The sequence below is a fragment of the Myotis daubentonii genome, chromosome 9 (assembly GCF_963259705.1).
Source record: "Myotis daubentonii chromosome 9, mMyoDau2.1, whole genome shotgun sequence".
Lineage (NCBI taxonomy): Eukaryota > Metazoa > Chordata > Mammalia > Chiroptera > Vespertilionidae > Myotis > Myotis daubentonii.
The window spans coordinates 11,921,209-11,938,521 of NC_081848.1; positions in this window are offsets into that span (position 1 = coordinate 11,921,209).

The window sequence follows — 17,313 nt, forward strand, 5'->3', positions numbered from 1 at the left end:
AATATAAAAATGTTCTGAGACTATATTTCCAAACATCACAACTTCTATTTCTGTGAAAATGCATCAAGTGCCAAATGCAACCCACATTGAATGTATTTTCCTATTATCTTTCATGAGTGTACTTGAATTGGTGCAGTATGTGAATACAATAAAGGTGCTCTATTAAGCTTAAAGATAAGGAATTTGACAGCAGGAAAAACAACTTGACACTTTCAAAGAGTTCTTTCTTCCTAAAGGCATGAGTAAAACCTTAGAAAAGAATGTTATATTGTTTATTAATTTATTAAATAGTCATTGAGAATACTGTAGGTACCTCTTCTAGGCAAATAAAACAGATCAAGTTCCCTTCTCTCATAAGGCTTACACATTTGCTAAATGTAAACACAGATGTTAAATAACAAAAGGATGGTAGGTAGTAAAAAAAAAAATGTTAAAGAAAAAATAAACTGGGGCAATGTCATAAGACAGACGGGGAGGAGGAGGTCTTTAAGGTGGTCAGGAAAGGGAGGACCTTTTGAAGAAGTGATGTTTTGCTCAGGCCCAAAGGTAAAGCTTTGGCTGTTTATTAAACTCGTTTTGGTCTTCTTTTTCCAACATGAGAAAAATAATTGCACCTGTTTTGCTTGACTAATAAAAAGCTAAAAAATAACTCAAATAAAGAGGCTAGATACTCACTAAATAAAAGGGTCTATTATTATTGTCAGAATTAATTTTTTCACTCTTGGTGTCAGCTCTTTATGTCCAAAATAAAAGTCAGGAAGGTGATCAATTTTGAATTTCACTTTAGTGCAAACAGATAGGGAAATGTACTACATTAAAACATGATGACAACATGAGATGTTTTGTCTTTACAATCATTAATTAATTAGTAAAGTATAACTACTCGAATTATATATTTATACACTTAATTTAACATTCACTCAGTTGCAGCAATTTATTGTCAACTCTCTCCAAAGCATTTTAGTAGGCATGATTTATTCATTCATGAATTTATTTGATTAATAAAATTACTGCTTTTAAGAACATTCTTAGTTAATAGAGGTTAAAAATAAAGATATGTACACCAAGCTTTGCTGGTAATTCATGCAGCATTTCTCTAAGCTTCCACCTCTACAAAGTGGTTAAGTTAATAAGCCTAAATGTCTAAAGCTCTATGGAGAGTAACAAATAGTGAAGGTTAAAGTGTCATATGAAGAAGAAAGCACTGCCCTGGCTGGTGTGGCTCACTCAGTTGGTTGGGTGTCTTTGTGTGCAGCAAGAGGTTGCTGGTTTGCTTCCCTGTAGGGGCACATGCCCAGGTTGTGGGCTGGATCCCTCTTCCTGAGTGTGCAGGATGTAGCTGATTGATAGCTCTCATCTCTCTCTCTCTCTCTCTCTCTCTCTCTCTCTCTCTCTCCCTCCCTCTCTCTCTCTTCCTCTCTATCTATCTATTTATCTATCTATCTATCTCTTTCTCTCTCTCTTCCTCTTTCTCTAAAAAGCAATATAAGTATGTATATATTTTTTTTCATTTTGAGAGGAAAATACCTATAAATGCAGAAGTAATGATGAAGGACCTTGCCTTAGTCCATTTTCTATAGGAATAAGCTGGAAACGAGTAATGTTAATGAATTGATAGCTTACTTGTACATGGTCCATTATTCTTATAATAAATGTATTTTTAATTATTTATAATCTATACTAATAATAAACAAATATGTAAATTTACCATCCCTCCGCTACACCCACAGCCAATCAGGACTAAGTATGCAAATTAACCCGACAAGGATGGTGGGCCTGTGGGCAGTGCACACTTGCGCAGGTGCTGAGTGGCCAGGGGCAGGGTGGGACGCTTGTATCATCACCATGGTGATGACGCAGGAGTTCCATCTCTCCACAGCCTCTCCAGGCCTCTGGGCAGCGCGGGAAGGCGGAGGCTGCTCCAGGCGGGAGCAAAGGCAGTGCCAGCAGCCAGGGGAAGGAAGGCTCATTCCTGCATGAATCTTCGTGCATTGGGCCTCTAATTAACAAATAATACACAAATACATTTACCTTTTCAAACTAAAAATGCAAATGAATCTAAATCTCTTTTTAATCCTGCTTTTCCAAGTCAGTTCCCTTTTTTTTCCACTATCCTAAACACCCTAGACATAACTTTTAGTAAATTCTACGATTCATATTAGTTATGGATACCTCTGGATTTTTTCTCTTTAAAAACATACATGTGTTACCAAAGAAAATAATTAGTATTGTTTTATTAATTTTTGTAAATATTTTCTACACTTGCCTTATTTGGTGAATGAAATGTAGTCGCTGGGAATTAAGCTTAAAATAGTGACTCTAAAAGAGAATCACTCTCATTAATTTATAACTACGTCATATTTGACAATCCATAGCAAATAATTAGGAATTGTATTTGTAAATACTCACTTGGGGGGAAACAGCTTGCTGCATGCTATTTTTAAAAGCTCTATTGTCTCCTTGTCCAGTCTGACATTGAGCTGATCTGGTTATGTTAATCACTAATTTTAAGTTAATATTGTTTCATAAAAACTGCATTTGTATAGTTTCACCAATATAAATTAGAAATAAAATTAGTTGGACATTATACAATAAATTTCTCACTTGATGGTATTGTAAAAACCCTGTTTTGTTTAATTACTAAGAGGCACTCTTGAGGAAGGTATTTTTAATATATTTTTATTGATTTCAGAGAAGAAGGGAGAGGTAGAGAGAGAGAGAGAGAGAAACATCAACGATGAGAGAGGATCTAGATCAGCTGTCTCCTGCATGCCCCTTACTGGAGATAGAGCCTGCAACTTGGGCATGTGCCCCTACCAGGAATGGAACCATAACCTCCTGTTTTATAAGTCAATGCCCAACCGCTGAGTCACATTAGCCAGGTGAAAGCATTTTGAATATTGCATATAAGCAGAAGATTTTTGTCATGAAAGGCTTTTCCCATTTGTTTAAAAATACTCCCTAACCCTTATGGTGAGACGTGGGTCTGTAAGAACTGGGTGACATGTCAAAAGACCTGAGTTTGATGATGATAATAATAATCAACATAAATGAAGCATATGTTTTGCCTTCTTTAATCCTCACTACCAACTCATGAAGTTAATTATATCCATATCTCCATTGAACTAGTGAAGTTCTCTTTGATTGTAAGTAATTTGCTAATGTCAGACCACACAACCTATAAACGATGAAGCTATGACTCAAGCCCAAATGTGTCCCACTTTAAAGCCAACTATTTTTAGTTTTCATCCTATTATTCTCAGACTATCGAGTGCTGCCATTTAATCTCTGCTTTTGCCAAAAATTGTTATGAAGCTGGAGATAGGAAATGTGTGAGAACATACACTGAATGTTATGAAGACATGATGATAATTTTAGAAATAAATTCGGAGAATACTAGTTAGCTACAAAGAGACTAATGTCCTTTGCTACCCTATGGAATGTCCTACTGTCTTTTTGAGTCTAAACACAATAGAAAACATTGCAAGGAGGGACCATCTAAGATTGTGGAGCCTCCTAGATTTCCAAATCCTGCCTACCTCTGTCACAAGGCACAGGACTGTTTAGTAGAAAGCCTATGGACAGTCTACACAGGATAGGATGGTCAGCAAAAAAAAATCAAATGTGGTTTAGCAGTTGCTTGCAACACATTAGGGAAAATTATAAAGCCAGAGCAAATTACTGCATCCTAGACTCAAGGTTAATGACAAATATAACATATTAGAGACCCAGTGCATGAATTCATGCACCAGTGGGGTTCCTCAGCCTGGCCTGCCCCCTTTTGCAATCCAGGACCCATCGGGGGATGTTGGACTGCCAGTTTCGGCCCCATACCCACAGGACTGCCTGCTGCTCCTGCCTGCCACTCCTGCTCATTCTGGCCCTGCTGCACCTGCCTCGGGCTCGTGTCCAGTCAGTCTGTGAGCCCTGTGTCTGGCACCCATTGGTCAGCTGATTGGTGCTCCCACTGTGGGAGTGCACTGACCACCAGGGGACAGCTCCTGCATTGAGTGTCTGCCCGCTGGTGGTCAGTGCATGTCATAGCAACCAGTAAACCCATCCTTAGGTCGTTTGGTCACTTAGGCTTTTATATATATAGACCAGAGGCCCAATGCACAAAATTTGTCCAAGGGACTCGGCTTCTCAGCTGCGGCAGCTTGCCTCTGCCCTTGTAGCCATGGCGGCTTGCCTTGGCCCTTGCAATCCCAGCTTAGTCCAGAAGGTCGTTCAGCTATTTGGTCTAATTAGCATTTTATGCTTTTATTATTATAGACTAGAGGCCCAGTGCACAAAATTCATGCACTGGGGGAGGGGGGGGTGTCCCTCAGCCAACCCTGAACCCTCTCCAATCTGGACCCTTCAGGGGATGTCTGACTACCGGTTTAGGCCTCAACCGGCAGTCGGACATCCCTCTCACAATCCAGGACTGCTGGCTCCCAACCACTCACCTGCCTGCCTGCCTGACTGATTGCCCCAACCGCTTCTGCCTGCCAGCCTGATCACCCCCTAACCACTCCTCTGCCAGCCTGATCAATGCCTAACTGCTCCCCTGTCAACTGAATCATCCCCAACTGCTCTCCCCTGCAGACCTGGTTGCCCCCAACTGCCTTCCCCTGCTGGCCTGGTCACCCCTAACTGTCTTCCTCTGCTGGCCTGATCTCCCACAACTTTCCTCCCCTGACAGCCATCTTGTGGCTGTGGGCTGTCAATTAGCATATTCCCTCCTTATTGGCTGTGGGCACCACCATCTTTGAGGGTGGACAGTCAATTAGCATATTCCCTCCTTATTGGCTGTGGGCGCTGCCATCTTTGTGATGGCATGAGGGTCAATTAGCATATTTCCTCTTTATTAGATAGGATACCTGAGAGAGGATATTGGAAAAAATATGGAAAGATTTATATGGATTACCTGAGTCTATGACCACCAGAATTATATACCATGGCAGTTGGAATTCATAAAAATATAAACCACTTCTAGTAGCTGTTTCTATATAGTATCTCAACCTTGAAAAAGTGGTGTTTTGACCCTAAAATCATACAACATGATAATACTTTTTGTACTGAATCAATATAAATTAGCTTTGGTAATTGTACAAATGTAATTCAACTATTTTAATAAAAATTCACATAATTTTCATTTATTTGAGATAGATTATTCAAAGGATTTAACACACACTCTTTTTTTTTTTTTTAATACTCACATGAGGATATTTTTCCATTGATTTTAACACTGAGTGGAAAAGAGAGGGAAAAACAGAGAGAAATATTGATGTGAGAGAGACACCTTGATTGGTTGCCTCCTGCAGGAACCCTAACCAGAGCCCAGGCAGGGGAGGAGCCTGCAACTGAGGTACATGCCCTTTACCAGAATCAAACCAGGGACCCTTCAGTCCACAGGCCGACACTCTATCTACTGAGCCAAACTGGCTAGGGCCACAGATTTTCTGGTTTATTTGTGTGGCAATCCCTTAAATGCCATGGTTCCTTAGGATTTTGTCTTCTCTTTTCACCTTATACTCACCCTCGGTGAGAAAACAGTAACCAAAATGAAGGTTCGGCTGCCTGCTGCAACACAAAACAAACTTGTGAGACAGGTGCTGGAAAGAGGTTTATTCAGGTACTGCAACCTGAGGGAATGGTGGATTCCTATTTCAAAGACACCCCCCTTTCCTGCTCAAGCCTTATTCTTATAGGGATAGGCAAGAGAGGGCTTTTTTCTTCCTATCCAAATATCTTGCTAACTTTCGAGCCCTCAGGCCCTGTCCATTCATCTTTCTAGCTTTTGGTGTGCTCAGTGTAAGAACCTCCCCCTGCATCATGTTGGCTAATGGGGGAGACTCATCTCTGTTCCAACTGACTGTCTAGGGCAGCCATGGGCAAACTATGGCCCGCGGGCCAGATCCGGCCCATTTGAAATGAATAAAACTAAAAAAAAAAAAAAAAAAAAGACCGTACCCTTTTATGTAATGATGTTTACTTTGAATTTATATTAGTTCACACAAACACTCCATCCATGCTTTTGTTCCGGCCCTCGGTCCAGTTTAAGAACCCATTGTGGCCCTCGAGTCAAAAAGTTTGCCCATCCCTGGTCTAGGGTAATAGTCATTCACCCTTATAACCTCAGTTAGCAGGTATTTGCTTTCTCTTCTTCAACTCTTTTCTAATCTCTGAATCCATACATATGATGCTTTTTAAAGGAATCTATACTTAGATACTTTACATAGGCAGAATTAAAATCATACAATTAAACAATCTAACAATCACCTCTTATGAATACAACACTGCTGTCGGCAGTCAACTGGATTACTCACAATTGTCTCTTGTTTTCACATTTATCATATATTCTCTTAAAAGTAGTAAGAATAATCCTTCAGCATTCAAATCTAATCTTTTTCTGCTTATGATCCTCAAAGTTTCCTTTCCATTATTATAAAATTTAAATTTCTTAATTTTTCCTTTAAAAATTTCAAGAATCTACTCTCTGTAGCTTCATTTTCCCCATCACTACAGATATATGTCAGCATGCACTATGCATTCAGTTTCTTGGATGTGCCATTCTTGTTTCTGTGAGAAGCCCAGTATGTACTTCATACCCTACACCTGGAACAATTCTCCTATTTTTGAATGAATTAGGCCAAATTGTTTAATATTAATTCTGTTCAAATTTTCCATATCATTGTTCATTTTCTGTCTGGTAGTTTTATCAATTATTGAGAGTGAGGAAGATATTGATGTCTGCAACTACTAGTGATGAATTCATTCACTATTCATCCTTGTAAATCTGCCAATGTTTGTTTCATATATTTTGGGTCTTGTTATTTGGTTCATATATAATTATCACATCATGATGAACTGACCCATTTATTATTATAATACTAGAGGCCCGGTGCACAAAATTTGTGCACAGGAGGGGTGTCCCTCAGCCCGGCCTGGACCCTCTCCAATCTGGGACCCCTCGGGGGATGTCCAACTGCCAGCAGTCAGATACCCTCTCACAATCCAGGACTGCTGGCTCCTAACCTCTCACCTGCCTACCTGACTGATTACCCCTAACCACTCTGCCTGCCAGCCTGATCACCCCCTAACCATTCCCCTGCTGGCCTGATTGATGCCTAACTGCTCCCCTGCTGGCCCGATTGTCCCCAACTGCCCTCCCCTGCAGGCCTGGTTGCTCCCAGCTGCCCTCCCCTGCCATCCTGATTGCCCGCAACTGCCTTCCCCTGCCGGGCAATCTTGTGGAGGCCATCTTGTGACAATGTGAGGGCTGCCATCTTGTGGCTGCTATTTTGTGATGACATCACATGACACCACCCAGGCTTTTATTATATAGGATGTCTTTGTTACTAGTACCACATTTTTATCATGAAATCTATGTTGTCTGATATTAGTGTAGCTACTCCAGCTTTCTTGTGGTTACTGTTTGTATGGCATGTTTTCTTTTTATCCTTTTCATTTTAATTTGTTTGTTTCTTAGACTATAAATTCTGTCTCTTACAGACAGCATTTAATTGGATTGTTTTTTATTCAGTCTGATAATCTCTACATTTTTATTGTACTATTTTTCATTTTACGCTTAATGTAATTAGTGAATTTACATCTTCATTTTTATATTGATTTTTAAAAACATCTAATACCTTTTTTGCCACTCTGTCCTTCCTCCACTGCCTTCCTTTGTGTTACATAGATATTTTCTAGTTTGTCACTTAAACGATTTTTATAAATTTTGAGTTACTTTCTTAGTTATTTTTAGCATCCCTTAGGTTGCTCTGAGAATTACAAAATATAACTTAATTTAAAAGAGTATAATTCTGATTAATACTAAGTTAATTTATATAGTGTGAAGAAACTTTGCTTACTTCCTTGTTTTTCCTTTGTGATATCATTGTGATAAAAAATGATAATTTTTAATGTTTCTAGCCCAACAACACAATATTATAAATAGTGTTTTATATGGTTTTTTTAATCTGTTAAGAGAAATGTAAGCTATATATGTGTATACTAACTTCTATTTTATCTATGTAATTATCTTTATTAGTACTTTATTCCTTGGTGTTGGTCTAAGCTACTTCTTAACAGCCTGAAGAAGTTCTTTTAGCAAATCTTGTAAGGCAGATCTGCTAGCAACAACTTTTTCAACCTTTACTTACTGGGAATCTATTTATTTATGATGTTACACATTTTACCCAGCACTTTAAATATATCATCCCACTGGTTCTGGCACCCATGAGAAGGCGGTTGTCAACTGTACTGAGGTTCCCTTGTATGTGATGGGTCATTTTTTTTCCTTTCTGCATTCAAGATTTCCTCTGTTTGTCTTGTGATAATTTGATTACAGTGGGTCTTGGTATGGAGCTCTTTGAGTTTATGCTGTTTGCATTTTATTGAGCTTCTCAGACATGTATATTAATTTTTTCATCAACCTTGGGGTGTTTTGAATCATTATTTTCTCTAATTTTTTTCTGGCCCTCTCTCTCCTCTCTTTCGAGGATTTCTATTATGTATACATTAGCAGAGTAATACTATCCCGCAGGTCTCTCAGGATCATTCATTTTCTTCTTCAGTGATTGTTCATTCTGTTCTTCAGTCTGGAAAATCTCCATTGACTTATTTTTATATTCACTGATTACTTCTGCCATCTCAGATGTGCAATCAAGCACTTCTGGCATATTTTTTTAATTTTAGTTACTGTTGTGTGTGTTTTCTTTTAACCAGAGAATTTCCATTTTTTATTATTTATATCTCTTTATTAATATTTTCTACCTGGTGATTCTTTGATGTTGTAATTTTTTAAAATTATGTAATCGTATTTTATTTTTGTGCTTTAAACATATCTTTGAATAGTTGACTTAAAGTTAGAGACAGTTCTATTGATTGCTTTTTTTTCTCCCTATAGGCCAGTGTTTTGTTTCCCTGTATATCTCATAATTTTAGAAGACTATACATTTTAGGTAAATTATATAGCAACTCTGGATTCTAATGTCCCCTAGTTGTTGTTTTTGCTACTTTTGTTAGTGACTTGTCTGGATTAATTCTATAGAAATTGTCTTCTCTATAGTATCCAAACACGAAAACTTCTGCCTATTGTTTAAAATTATTTTTAGTTATTATTTTAAAATCCCGTTTCCTAAGCAGAGCTTAGAGTCACATAAAGATTAGGCAAAACTTTTTTTTAAACAGCATGAGCCAGTAAGGCTTCCACCATTTGGTACGGGAATCAGTGAGCGAACTGTGGTACATACTCAAAGTTCAAGCAGTCTACATGACTGTCCTCTCCTCGAAAAGTGTCTCGCGTCCTGCCAGTTATGAGTAACTGCCTGGGACCGTCTCCCTTGTTTCCCGAGCCTGAAGCAGCCCTGCACATGCACACAGCCTTCTAGATCGCCACAAATTTGTTGAAACTTTTCAAAGCCTCATGACTGTCTCATTCCTTTGATCTCCCTTTTAAGTTTCAGGCTGGTCCCTTGCTTTTCCCACGGACCAGCACAGCCTGCATCCGCTGAGATGATGACTTTCCCCGATTACCTGCCACAGTTGCTGGTTACTTTGACAATGCCCTGAATGTGGGTTTTCTCCATGGAGCCACGGACCAGCTGAGCCATAACAGAATTGTGCAGGCACACGCCTCCCTATCATTAATGCCCAAGAGTCCATAGTTCTTCTTGCTTAGTTAACAACAAAATTGTTGCATGTCTGGTTAATTTCCAGAGTGCTGAAAAGCCTAGTTTCGGTAATTTTTTTTTCCTTTTTTTTTTCTATTGCGTTTTAGGGGAGAGGATTTGCTGAGGTTCTTATTCTACCATTCCTGAAGGTCCCCCATACTTGCACAGAATTCTAAAGCATAAGCAATAGGTTTCCAGATAAATATTAAGAGAAGAGGTATCCTAGATAATGGGGACACATAATAGATACATGAATTGCACACTATTCTCAGGTAACTACAAATAATTCATTGAAAGCAGAAAATAAGAAAAGATAGGGTTGAGCAAATTCACAAGATATTGTAATCATATCATGTTAAGGAAGTAAGATAGCATTCTGTAGGGATTGGGTTGTAAATAAAAATTTTGAGTGAGTGAATAAAGGTTATTTAGGAAAGTCACTCTGATATGGAATTCAGGTATACTGGGAAAAGATAAGACTCAAGAAAGGGATAAGAGAACACAGGATGCTTTTGTATCTTGGCTGAGAAATGATATTTTGAACTCTGTCTGTGGCAGTGTGGAGGTGGGTAAACATGAAAAATGTGTAAAGATTTAGAGGGTACTGTTGATAGAACTAATTATCTAAAAGTGGAAGGTGAGCTCTAGCAATAAAATAAATCTCGGATTCTAAGGTACAATTCAGTTCAGAGAAGCTGAATGGTATTATCACTCTCTATGTTTCATAAGTCACCAAAATTTGTTTAAGTAATTATTCTATAATCTATAATAATAAAAGCATAATATGCTAATTAGACCAGACAACCTTCCGGACGGAGCTGGGGCTGCATGGGCGAAGGCAGCCAGGGCTGCGAGGGCCAAGCCCCTTGCATAAATTTCATGCATGTATGACAATAAGAGAGAAAAAGATTAAGAAAATAAATTCCTCAGTATTCAGAAAAAAATAAAAGTCTCTATAATATTAAAAATATGTTCTAACCTCATATGTATAGTTTTAATAAGTAATAAATTAAATCAATAATATAATTAAAAAGACTCAGATGTCTTATACACCAAGTTTAAGAAATTTACTCTCAGAAAAGCCAATAAATATGTAACCATACCTGAAAATTGAGAAAGCAAATTGCATCAAGATTGTAGGAAACACATTTCCTACAAGCATAAATATAACTAAATTATGAAAATAAGCAAGCATCTTGTGGAGAATAAATCTAAATAATGCAAAATTCTGAAGTTTTATTTCACAGGAACATGTATACACTGAGAGAGGAAAAGTTCATACGATGTATTGTTTTCAAATTTTTTACTGTATGAAAATTCCTTGCTAGTAAACCAGGCCTTTTTTTCAGATATTGAGCATTTAGCAATTTGTTGATGATAAAAAATTAACATATGTAAGATGGCCTATCAAAAAATAATTTAAAAATACAATGTTGTCACCTAAATTCCAGATAGGCTAATTTTTTCAATTGAAGACTAAGAATACAAGTAACTTTTTTTCCCAATTAATAATGCTAATACCAAGCTTCATTTATAGCTTGCTTATATGTCCCTAAAGATTTAGTTAATGTCAGCAGTTAATGGTTGGTTTTCTCTTTAAGCCTATGATAAAACTCAGAGCAGATGAATAGTTTCAAAAGCTGCATGATAATTATGTTAATAAATGATTTGGAAGGATTGATATCATGCATTAAAATCTGTAAATATATTTTTTTAATGATCAGAATGTGCATTTAAGTTACAACTGAGTTTCCATGGAGTGGAATGAGGCATTGATAGTTTTCATCACATTTATTGTAGACATGCTTTGAATCTCCAACAGCTTTTCCCTTCTATTTTTTAAAAATGCTGGCAATTATCCCATCATACAATGGGCATTTAACCTGTCCTGGGTTCTGAAAGTCCGGAGAAGCAATGGGCCTCTATCCGTGCAGCATGATGCCTGCGAAAACAAAGGCATTCAGCCTATATCACTGTCAGTACTTCAAGACAGCATTTAGATATTGTAAAACTGAAGCCAGAATGTTGTAATCATAGAATAAATTTAGTCCATTTTCTTTGATAGACTTACAAAAGAATATTTTATTTCACAGAAAAAAAAACACCAACATAATGTCAAAGAAATGACTAGCATATAGTAATAGATCCATAAATATAGCATGATGAAATATAGACTACAATATTCCATTCAGCACATAAAAAACAAATTGGCCAAACTTCACAATTCACTAGGTTTTGAAGCAGCATTTTGCCATTTCAGTTTTGTAAATGGTGTTATAAAGGAGGAAGGAAATAACCCCCAAAAATCAATCCCATTTCCTGGATCTTGGTTTGCACATAAATCACAGGCAAGGCCCAAGTGTGAACTTCCAATTTCTCGTCTATGTTTTGCCACTGACTTGCTACGTGTGGCAATTACATCTGGGGATGTGATTAGAAAAGAAAGTATATTCTTGGCATTTTTCAACAGATAAGTCTTCCAGTAAAATATTCCCTCCCAGCTCTTGACTCGCTGTATCCACTAATTCAGAGCCCAGAAGCCTCATGATATGATATGCTGTTCTTTGCAAAGCGGTATAACTTCTAAGCTACTTCTTTTCTGTGCATTCCCTGAGCGCCACTCATTTTAAGCATCCATACAATTTAATCACCTTTCACAACCCAGAAATCTATGAAACTCTATGATGCACTATTAGCCAATGCTGACTCTTAATTCATTTCATTAGTTCTAGTCGTTCTGTAAATATATTATTTTGCCTGTTTCTTCATAGTCAATTCAATGATATCTGTGAAGGTAAAATATGTGGGCTCAGTTCACAACCTACTATAGGTTTACAGAAATCATTTATAATGCTGGAATTTTTACATTTTTAAGCAAAATAATAGAGCCTCCATGCAACATTGACTCAAAATTATGTTTACAAAAAAGTTTGAGATCGGTGAATGAAAGCTATAGTTAATTAACAGTAAGTAGTTTGTTATGAATCTCCTAGAACAAATGATTCTGCTCCACTTACTAAATACATTTTCTGTATGAGTGTTGTCTTAATTTCATTCTATTAAGAATTATACTTTATAGCCTAATAGAGTGGTGATTAATCTGTAGTCATAGAAACCTGAGTTCAAATCTTCTTCTTCCATTTATTAACTTTGTGAACTTGAAAAAAGTTATTTAACTCTTCAGGCTTTCTTTTTCCTTCTGTACTATTTATATATTTATTTCACCAACATTTAAGTACCTAACTTTACTAGGTTTTTATAAAGATAAATAAAAGATTGGAAGTAAAGTGTTAACTTAATAGTTAATATGCCCTGATTAAACACAAGACAATATTGAGTTATCAATCTAGATTCATTACAGAGAATAATGCTGTTGAAAACAAACCATGAAAGTATAAAATAATGTCAAAGTGTTGGTATTTATATTGACCAGGAAATAAATTTCAATTAAAGTAATATCAACCAAAAATAGATGTGGAAAGCAAGCTGAAAAAATATGCCTGAACACTTCCATGCCCTCTAAAAATCATTTGAAAGAAAATATTTAAATTGACTCCTAAAAAAATGCAGAAAATGATTTAATCTCCAATAACCCTTCCATTTCTGTCTCCCTGGTCACTTTTCTGACATTGCTATACAGGAGTCATGTCGTTTCCTGTATCAACTAAAAGAAAAGGACAAGATTGCATCATTAGGTCTGTTGCTTTCATGTGGGAATTCAGTGTTCCCTGAGCTGGAAATTCAGGGGAGTTTGCCTTTATGCTCTCAGGCTGCCTTTCTCCCTGGTATTTTTTTCCCCTGATTTTAGAGAGAGTGGATGGCAGAGGGAGAGAGAAAAACATCGGTGCAAGAGAAACAAGGAACTGCTGCTCCTGCATGCCCCCGACTGGAGATCGCGCCTGGGCTGACCTTTTGGTGCCTGGGGCAAGGCTCAACCAACTGAACCACATCGGCCTGGACTCTCCCCGGTCTTCCGACCGGCAGGCTGTGTGCCTACCTTCACAGAGGTGGCTGGACCCCTTTTCTAGATACTTGCTCTCAACATTCATTCGGCAATAAGGGAGATGATTGTATTTCCCAAGCAAATGAAAACAAGGGGCTGAATAGCGAGAGACAAGCTAAGGCTAGATTCTTTTCAAAAGGGCCTCTTGCATTTCAAAATGTACAAACTAGAAGAGGGAATGCCATGGCTCTTCATTGTCACCAGTGCTTTAGGAATGTTCTCTTTAAATGCTTACGAGGAAGTGCCACACGGAGACTCGCATAGCCAAAGTCACCGGGTGTATTGGTTTGCCAGGGTTGCCCTAACAAAGCACCCCAGAAATTGATTTCCTCACAGTTATGGAAGCTAGAAGTCCCGGGTCAAGGGCGGAGCAGGGTTTGTTTCTCCTCACGCCTCTCTGCTGGTCTTGCAGATTGTTGTCCTCCCTCCCCCTGCCTTTTACATTTTCTTCCCTCTGTGCGTGTCTGTGTTCAAATTTCCTCTTCATATAGGAACACAGGTCACATTCACCATAACATTAGTGAACCTTTATTAGACCTTGAAGGCCCTATTTCCAAATAAAGTCACATTCTGTGGTATGAGGAGACACTGAGAGGGTGAGACACAATTCAGCCCAGAACATCTGATAACTGGTTTTGTTACCACTGTCAGCGAGTTATTAAAAGAAAGCAAGCAAGGGGAGTCAGCCATTACGGAGCATCGTCAGCTGAGGACACTGAGCCATTTGCTCGATCAGGAAGCTGCAGCTTCATATACCAAGAATCTAGGCATCGTCCCTCCAGGGCCATCAATACCCCTCCCTTCCCGCTCTGGTACGGGATTGCATGGCGGAGAGCAGGGAGGGTAAGGACGTGTGCAATAAAGTCAGGCTGTCACAGGGGGAGGTACTTAACCATAGAGGATGGTCAGCCTAACCTGGGAAAAGACAGCTGGCTAGGGGGCGGACACCGTGCATGCCCACACACACACACACAAAATGGGCTATTTTGGGAAAATGCTCCTGGTTAAAATCCCAGGGAACAAGGAATCAATCAATCCCTCTTTCTCATTAGGTGACTCATACTCCCCACATTCATTCTCACATTCTCTCCCGTCTCCCAAGCACAGCACATTCTCTCCTGTCTCCGGAGCACAGGTATAGTGGCCGCTTGGGGCCTCAGAAGACTGCGTGGGCCCTAAAGGAACATGAAATAGAAACTCTGGGCCCTGGCTTTTATTTTGGCCTTGCACTTTTTCCATGGAGGGAGGGGGGAGATGGGACAATGGGAGCCCAGGGGCAGCCATCACAAATAAGTCATCTCGCCACCTGAGGGAACCACTCCAGAGATACTGGATAGTCAAGGCAACAGAGTGTGACAGGCCTTGTGGATAGCGTGCCAGACAGCCAAGGCCACTCTGAACTCGGAATCTTAATCAGAATGTTCAAGGCTAAGATACCATCAGCAAGTGCAAGGGCAACAATTACAGTGCACTGCGCACGCGTGCCTTGCTGCAGCCAAAATGACTGATGTCACTGTTGGGCTAGAGGCCTCTCTTGTCTAAGTGATACAATATGTTACTGAGCAGCCATGGTGCTGCTGGGAGGTTGGGGAAAGGGCTGAGAGAGGCTGGAGAGGCTGGAGAGGCTACTGAGGCTATAGCTCTAAGGGAGAGCTCAGATGCTGCTGTTATATGAGGCGGTAGGTCTAGAGGCAGCATGCGGCTGCTCAGATAATAGCTGTGGGTACAGAGACTACTACTGCTTGATGGGAAAGATGTATTCGTTTATTAGCCGGTGTGTGGCTACCTGAATGGGGTTTTGCTGTGAAGGACTGTTTTGTCTGATGGCTATATGGCCACTGGCTCCTACAATAAGGACTCATTCTTAAACGCCCACAATCTCTCAGTTTCTCCATCTACCACCCGGCGTCCAAGAAGGTCCAGCCCCTGGCAGAGAGGCTGGGCCCCGACAGCTAGTGCGATGGGCAGGTTTGAGGAGGAACCTGCCCTGAAGGTTGGCGGAGTCGAGCAGAATTCAGAAGACTGTATGGACTCGGAGCAGCAGTGCTCTTGCTGTTTCTGACAGTACCACAGACAATCTCCTGTGAGAGATGGCTTTGTAAATGCTTTTCTTGTGATCCCGTGGAAGAGCCTAATTTTCACTGACAGCAGTTTCACGCTTTAAAAGTTTACCCCTCACGTACCACCTAATTGTTTGCAAAATATCCTCCAAAACTGCCTGACACAGGCCTTCCACATGGGAATAATTATTTTTTTAACAATGAACATTTTATTTTAAAATAATCTAACTCACCCCTTGGTAGTGTCAACAAATGCTCTGACAAAGGAAATAAATGCCCTGAGATTAGAAAGACATAAGAATCAAAAGCCTTCAGTTCGCAGGAAGCAGTGTTAGAGAACGCTAATGCAGAAGTTTCAGTAATGAGGCAGAGATGATGATAAAATGTTGAATCCTGTGTTTAGAAAACACAGCGTCAGAAGAAAAGACAGCAGCAGCACAAAGAACAGGCTGCCAATTGAAAGAAGAGGGGACGTCCCCCAAAACAAAGTGTACCACTGTTTTCTTAGAAGAGGCTGGAAAGTGAGGACAAAAGGCAGAGAATAAGAGAACATTATAATAAAGAACTCTTCCTTAGAAATAGCTTGGAGCCAGGACTGAATCTATAAACACAGGATTTTTTTTTTTTCTGATAGTAATGTAAAAAGTCAGTTAACTCTCAAATGTCACTTTTTATCATTCTAAATTATAGAATTTTAAACATTTTTGATATAAGATAGCATCATTTTAAATATTATTTAAAAGCAGTTGATTCAGGCCTGCTTTAGGCTAAAGAAATAGTTTTAACATAATTGGACTAATACCTCTGCTTGGACCCAAGTATTTTCTCCTGTTACAGTTTTTCAAAAATCATGTCATAAATGGTTTTACACAGGTAGTATCCATATCATTTAAAATCACAGAAGACTGAGTTGGACGTGCTGACAGGAGAGAATAAACTTGAAGTTTGACCTCCACAACTGTTACCTATTGGTTAAGAGATAATGGTCAGGAATTTAGATCTTCTTGGTTACAGGCTCAAACTTCCCCTCATTACAGAATCCCCTTAAGGCTAATTTCCTTATAAATAACAAAAAAGGTCTAAAAATAGCTGGTCCATCTAGTTTAACCATACTGTTATTATTAAGTATATCATTATTATTATCATCAGCATATTTCTAATGCCCTTATAAACTTTCTTCCTCTTATTACAGATCAGCTTTTCTTCCTCAGGCCCTGGCACTTAAAGTATCCAATGTTATTCTGTTCATACACTTAATCTTTATATGCATATTCTTATATGAAAATGGGAGATAAATATCTTATCTGCATCATAAACTTATTGGAACTAAATGAGATAGTGCTAATAAAGAGTTAAACTCTTTGCCACATACTTATCACTCAAATGCTAATGTATATTATTTAAAAACTAGAGGCCCAGTGCATGACATTCATGCATGGGGGTGGGGGGGTCCCTCAGCCTGGCCTGCACCCTCTCGCATTCCGGGGCAACTGGGGGATGTCCACCTGCCAGCGTAGGACATCCCTCGAGGGGTCCTTAGTGCTGCCATGGAGGTGGGAGAGGCTCCTGACGCTTGCCAGTCATAAGCTCG